The 6,000-nt window shown below is 34.4% G+C and overlaps 2 non-coding genes across 2 annotated transcripts; one reads left to right on the top strand and one right to left on the bottom strand.

The window, feature by feature from the left end:
* The first annotated feature begins 616 nt into the window (after positions 1-616).
* Positions 617-689, top strand: Trnav-uac. Its single transcript has one exon. It is a non-coding gene; the product is annotated as a tRNA-Val (tRNA).
* Positions 690-5,421: 4,732 nt separating this feature from the next.
* On the bottom strand, positions 5,422-5,494 carry Trnav-cac. Its single transcript has one exon. It is a non-coding gene; the product is annotated as a tRNA-Val (tRNA).
* Positions 5,495-6,000: the final 506 nt, after the last annotated feature.

Genomic DNA, 6,000 nt, shown 5'->3' with positions numbered 1-6,000 from the left:
TTATTAATAATAAGACTTGTAAAAATGCTTGTAAACATCATGTAACGATGGTCCTGTAACAAAATAAATAGTCTGCAAACGAAATAAGACGTACTACTTACTATCCCCAATTGACAAATTGGAAGCTATGATGAAACATCAGAGCAATATCGGCGAGGGTGTGGGCAGAGAACTATAAAAATGACTATGATATAGCATGTTCGAACGCGTAGGCAGAGGATGTAGTTTCATACCAATCAATTTTATTGTGGACTGGTATTTGCTTAGCTTTACACTGTCGGAGCTGATGTTCGGGCGTTCGGGATTTATGATTTTTTCTAGCAAAGTGACCCAAGAGCACGGCAAAGTGACCTCTACACCTGATGGTTAGTGGAGTGAGTGAGAATATAATGTCAACTGACGAGATGATTATTAGAGTCGACACAATTATGCCGGCCTGTTGGAGCCGGATACACAGGCTGATCCAGGAACGCAATATTTACGTGGGCCTCTATGGCGGGTTTTAACACATTGTGCACGGTGGTCGCTATCAAGGCGGATATAAAATATATCCTACCACCAACAAATTGTTAAACATTTGTGTCTACACAGTGTTTCTTTTACGTACATTCATCAAGTTTCCGTAGTGTAGCGGTTATCACGTGTGCTTTACACGCACAAGGCCCCCGGTTCGATCCCGGGCGGAAACATACATTTTAATATTTCATAATGTTTAGAGCTAAAATGTTTTTATAAATCTTCAAGTTTCATCAAATGCACTTACCATTTTAATGTCACTAATAATTCATATTTATCTGTTTTGCATATTCTAGTATCTCAATTTGATTTCGCCTTGAACTGTAGCAATACTATGTTAACCAATTCTAAGAAGTTTAAATCGTAATTAAATCAGTCAGGATTTCATTAGTCTCTAACTTTGAATAATATGTTAATATATTGCATAAATGGTTACTGGTGGTAGGTCTCTCATATGTGAGTCCGCTTGGGTACCACCGCAATGTCTATTTCTGCCATGCAGCAGTGTGTAGTCACTGTTGTGTTCCGGTTTGAAGAACAGTGTGGCCAGTGCAATTCAGTGGCGAAAGGTGGAATTTTCCGAAAGATCACCATATAGATACTATGTGCATGAATGCGCTCTGCAAATCGTTCTAATGATAATTTTGGATTCTACAGAAATTTTACGTAAATGGATGCCGCCAGGTTTTTGCTTAGAGGCACGCTTCGCCAATGGTTTAACTACTAGACATAATAAGACATCAACATTTGTGACACAATAACTATAAACTTACATTTTATAGTTGTATATTGTGTATAATACAACATCTCATGTCTCAGGATGGCGAGCGCAGTGGAATACCAAACAATACTTTGTAATTCAAGATTTTGGACGGTGTTTCTACTGTTTATGGGCGGTCGTATCGCTTACAAACGGGACGGCAAGCTAGTCTCATCATTCAAAGCGATAAAAAAAGGTGTCAGTGTTATACATTCGAGGTGTAACCTGTGCTAATAATAAATAATACTGTAATATATTATAAACATGTCGACAGCACATTACCTAATATGTAAACATTGTATAATAAATATAAATCAAGTAATTATTAACTCAGATTGTATATGAAGGCTCTCCGCTCGTCATAGTGACATGTATTATAAGGTTCTTTATAGCTTACAAATTACTTGTTTGTTTTTCGATTATTGTAATAAATATCGTAACGAATGTAATTTTTTCTACCACATCAAGTTCTCTTTTAAAAAAAAATAATGTTATCAAAATGCAGGGTCATTTCATTGTCATTGTCATGTCATTTTGACAGTGCCTCAATAAATTAAACCACATACTAGTTTTCACATCTGCTAACATTGTGCCAAAAATCATCCATAAATAACGAATATTTTCACCAATAATCCCAATTTTACTTTTCTGATCGTTTTGTAGTTTAGTGCGAATATGGCGTGTGAGTGTATTTCTGACTGAAAGTATGATGTTACCGCTACAACTAATTCTCTTAGATTAGTAATAACAACAAGAGGGCGTATTATTAAATGTAATTTTATTGCTATTTATTTTGTTCAAAACTTTGACTTTTTTATTATGCATCAACCGTTCGAGCAACTATTATTTTCACGAAGATCAGTATGTGATTTCATTTAGTAAAGCAATGTCAAAATGATCCTGTATATAAATTTTGCCGGAGACAACACAGAATAGATTAATAATAGTTTTTTAATCCACATTAACCATTGGCCGCAATTGTACAGTCCAGCTAACCTCCAAAATAAAGCGTGAACAAGCGATGATATGAATTGATAGAGGAAACAGCGCTGATGTCAATTTGTACTCGCATTCCAGCTAATGTGGCCGTGTCACTCGCTATTTACATTGTTACCAGATGTGCTGTTACAGTACTTGTGTATTTAATGTCTAACTGGCCATTGTTTTATTTGAATTTGCATGACGAAGAAAAATAATACGATTTTGAATTTGGAATCTTCTTAATTAACGTATTTTTTAAATAATTTGGTTATTCTATTTCGAATTTGGAATCGTTTAAAATTAATAATTTTATAACGTATTTCTAAGGAGTTTGGTAAAGCTTTAAAAAATATCTAACTTATTTTAGTATTTAAACAAAATGAGTAAAAAAGATAATATTTCTTTTAGTTTTGGGTTTCATGTTATGGATTTTTTTTGTATTTTACTTGCTTACTCTCAACCCAGAATAAGACTAACGTGTTTCCATACAAAAATATAAAAAGTAGCGCTCCTTTCACCGCAAGATTCCGAGAATAACATTAAAACAGGCAAAAACTCGCAATACAGCCATGACTAGTACAAGATTAATTGTCAATACAGCGCGGACACCGCACGGGACAAACAAACGAACAAACGTGCGACACGATTCAATATAAGTGCAATAATTTTAGTATTCTCCGGTACACCTACGTACGTAGCGGGGTGCGGTCGTATTCTGCGCGGGGGTCTATCGAGTGTTCGATTTTTGAATTATTTTTGTTGGCGACTTTCATGTTCGATTTTTGAAAATGTTTTTCTTTTTATTAATTTAATTGATTAATTATTGTTAAGAAGTTTTAAAGTTATAATAAGGTTTGTTTAGTAATAGTTGCCAGTACTTTACGTACAACCACGATATTGGCAATTCCGAAACGGCAGTTGAAACGCATAATAAAAATCGCCGATTCTTTTTTAATTCCTGTACCTATCTCTATAACGGACATTAATTCAAATCTCGGTTGACTAACATATTATTTTACTATTTGGAAATCTCAACAAGCCTTGTTTAATTTAAAATCACTACGAAAAATTGACGATTTTTAAAATCGTTTAGTTATTTTTTAGCATTTTCGTAACATGTTATTGTCACAGTTGGTTATAACGTATTTAAAAACTAAAGCAATATTATGCAGATGTAACATAAATATTTAGTTAAAATGCTACTGGGAATAGATGAATAAATTAATTACATTAATTATAAATTATGATCGTTTTAAAGTGCTAGAATGTCACCACGTTATCAACTTACACGATCAATTCACATAAAATAACTAATTTTAGGAATAATATTTGAATATCTGCATCCGTTTTTGACAGAATTTATTTATCTATAATATTTTATTATTTCACGAATATTGATAATTAAAACAAAAATATGTGCGTATTTGACGGTATTTATTACGTTATTATATTTTATGTTGCTGTTTTATTGTATTTTTTTTTGTTTTTAGAAATATATTTTTATTTTTATTATATTGTTTCTTTTTAAGTATTTTAATGAGATTGTGATTAATAATTTATTTATTGATGCTTCTCATTTCGCAGATAATGAAGAAATCGTAAAACATAAAATATTTTTGGGAAAAAATATTAATGATGAACTTTTTTGTTTAAGGCGATACCTCAAGGTCCATTTTCATACATTTTGTTTCACCTTTAATCTGGGTAACTAAACAAGTATTGGCAAGTAAAGAATTTAAATTCACGTCTAGTTAGTGATTAGTTCTCGCAGTTGAAAGAAAAACGTAAAAATAATTAATAATCATGGATATTTCGGCCTTTAAAATTTAATATGACGAAATTTTAAAGGCAGAAATATCCATGATTATTAATTATTTTTAAAAAAGGGGAATTTTTATTGCAAATACAATATCCAAATTGTAAAAAAATTACCAAACTTAAAATTATAAGTTTCTAAGTTTTGAGTAGCTCCTAAAAAGCGATAACCGCGCCATTTTGCTGAGAGCCTCTCAAGTTATGCGCTGCAGAATACACCCGCGTACACAGCCACAACATATCGGCTTGAGGAATTGGCTTGCCCGCCACCACTAAATCAAACAGTCGATAAAAACCTAAATGTTGTCCGATTGCGGGCGAGTAGTGTTGCGCATAAATTTACGCCGTGTTGATAAATTAACTGACCCGCGCATTGTGAGTTATGGGTATCTTGTGTTCTGGGGAGCGTGGTTTTAAAGTCTGGCTAGTTTTTCTAATGCATACGGCTTATATTTTCCTGGCAAGGTTTTTTTCCAAATGACTCGAGTTGGTATATTTAATTAGGTGTTAAATTAGTGTCTCACATATATACCGCTATTTGATACGTAATTCACCCCCCTCCCCCCATTCCTGGCGAGGTTATTATTAGATGGTATCGTGAAATGGTGAAATGCTGGTAGAGGCGGTCTTTGGGGGATGCGAGTCAAGTAATCCGGGGCCTCGCGTGGTGCCTTGAAGGACCTTTCTTACGATCTTACTGATGAAACTGTTATTAAAACTAGAGCACTATTTTGCTCCTCCCGCGGAGTATTGTTAAAATATATTCAGTAGCGTAAGCGACGATAGCCTAGTTGGGTGTTGAACGGAGTGCCGAGACAAATGTCCTCAGGTTCAAAACGCAAGGGCACACACCTCTGACTTTTTTTTAAGTTATGTATGTAGTGTTTGTGAATTATCGCTTGCTCTAACGGTGAAGGAAAACATCGCGAGGAAACCTACATACCTGAGAAGTTCTCTATAGGAATTTCGAAGATGTGCGAAGTCTGTTAATCCGCACTGGGCCAGCGTGGTGCACTAAGGCGTAAATCCTCTCAGTAGTAGAAGAGGCCCGTGCCCAACTGTGGGACAATATATAATACAGGACTGATATTATTTTTATTGTTATATTATATATTTAGTAACCCACTGGATTTCAGTCTATTGATAGTAATTTACAAGCTTGTTATGCCTCTCCTAAAGATTTCTAGGCGATTTTATAAATCTTTAGGGAAGGCCCATGATCACCAGTAAATGTCCAAGAGCTGAAGATTAAGGATTGTTCTGGTGATTTGCATCCGGTTTCCACCTCTTGTTCTACGGCTCTCAAAAGTAGTCACATTATACCCACTCTACATAGAGTAGCAAAAATGTATTTCCGCCCGGGATCGAACCGGGGACCTTGTGCGTGTGAAGCACACGTGATAACCGCTACACTACGGAAACTTGGTGAGTGGTGTGGAAAATATAGGAAACTTGTTTTCAAATACTTAACATTTCATTATTCGTAATTTTTTACGATAATGTTACGCTCTTATTTATTTTCTTATATTTTTATGATCTAACTACGTGTTGCTCGCGGCTTCGCTCCTGGATAAAGTAGTTGCCACTACAAAACTAAACACTAGCGATCGTTAGTGTCACCTATACGACGCAAACGCCATCTATTCGAAACATCTGATTATAAAAATCTTAACTTGCCATAGGATCAAATTACCGGAATTAAAAGTAACCTAAGTATTAATCCAGATAATAGCTTATCTGTGTGTAAAATTTCATCGAAATCCGTTCAGCTGTTTTTGCGTTTACTTCTAACAAACATTCTAACGTCAAAACATCAAAACATTTTCACATACTTTCGCATTTTAAATATTTGATTAGATTACTACATTCGTTTCTTCTCTACCTAGGATTGCCAACAATCTCAAATAACATAGAGAAACATAATATAT

This window comes from Manduca sexta, unplaced genomic scaffold, assembly GCF_014839805.1.
Source record: "Manduca sexta isolate Smith_Timp_Sample1 unplaced genomic scaffold, JHU_Msex_v1.0 HiC_scaffold_707, whole genome shotgun sequence".
Taxonomy (NCBI): Eukaryota; Metazoa; Arthropoda; class Insecta; order Lepidoptera; family Sphingidae; genus Manduca; species Manduca sexta.
Note: the sequence above shows the minus strand (reverse complement) of the source record. Positions and strands in the feature narration are given on the sequence as shown.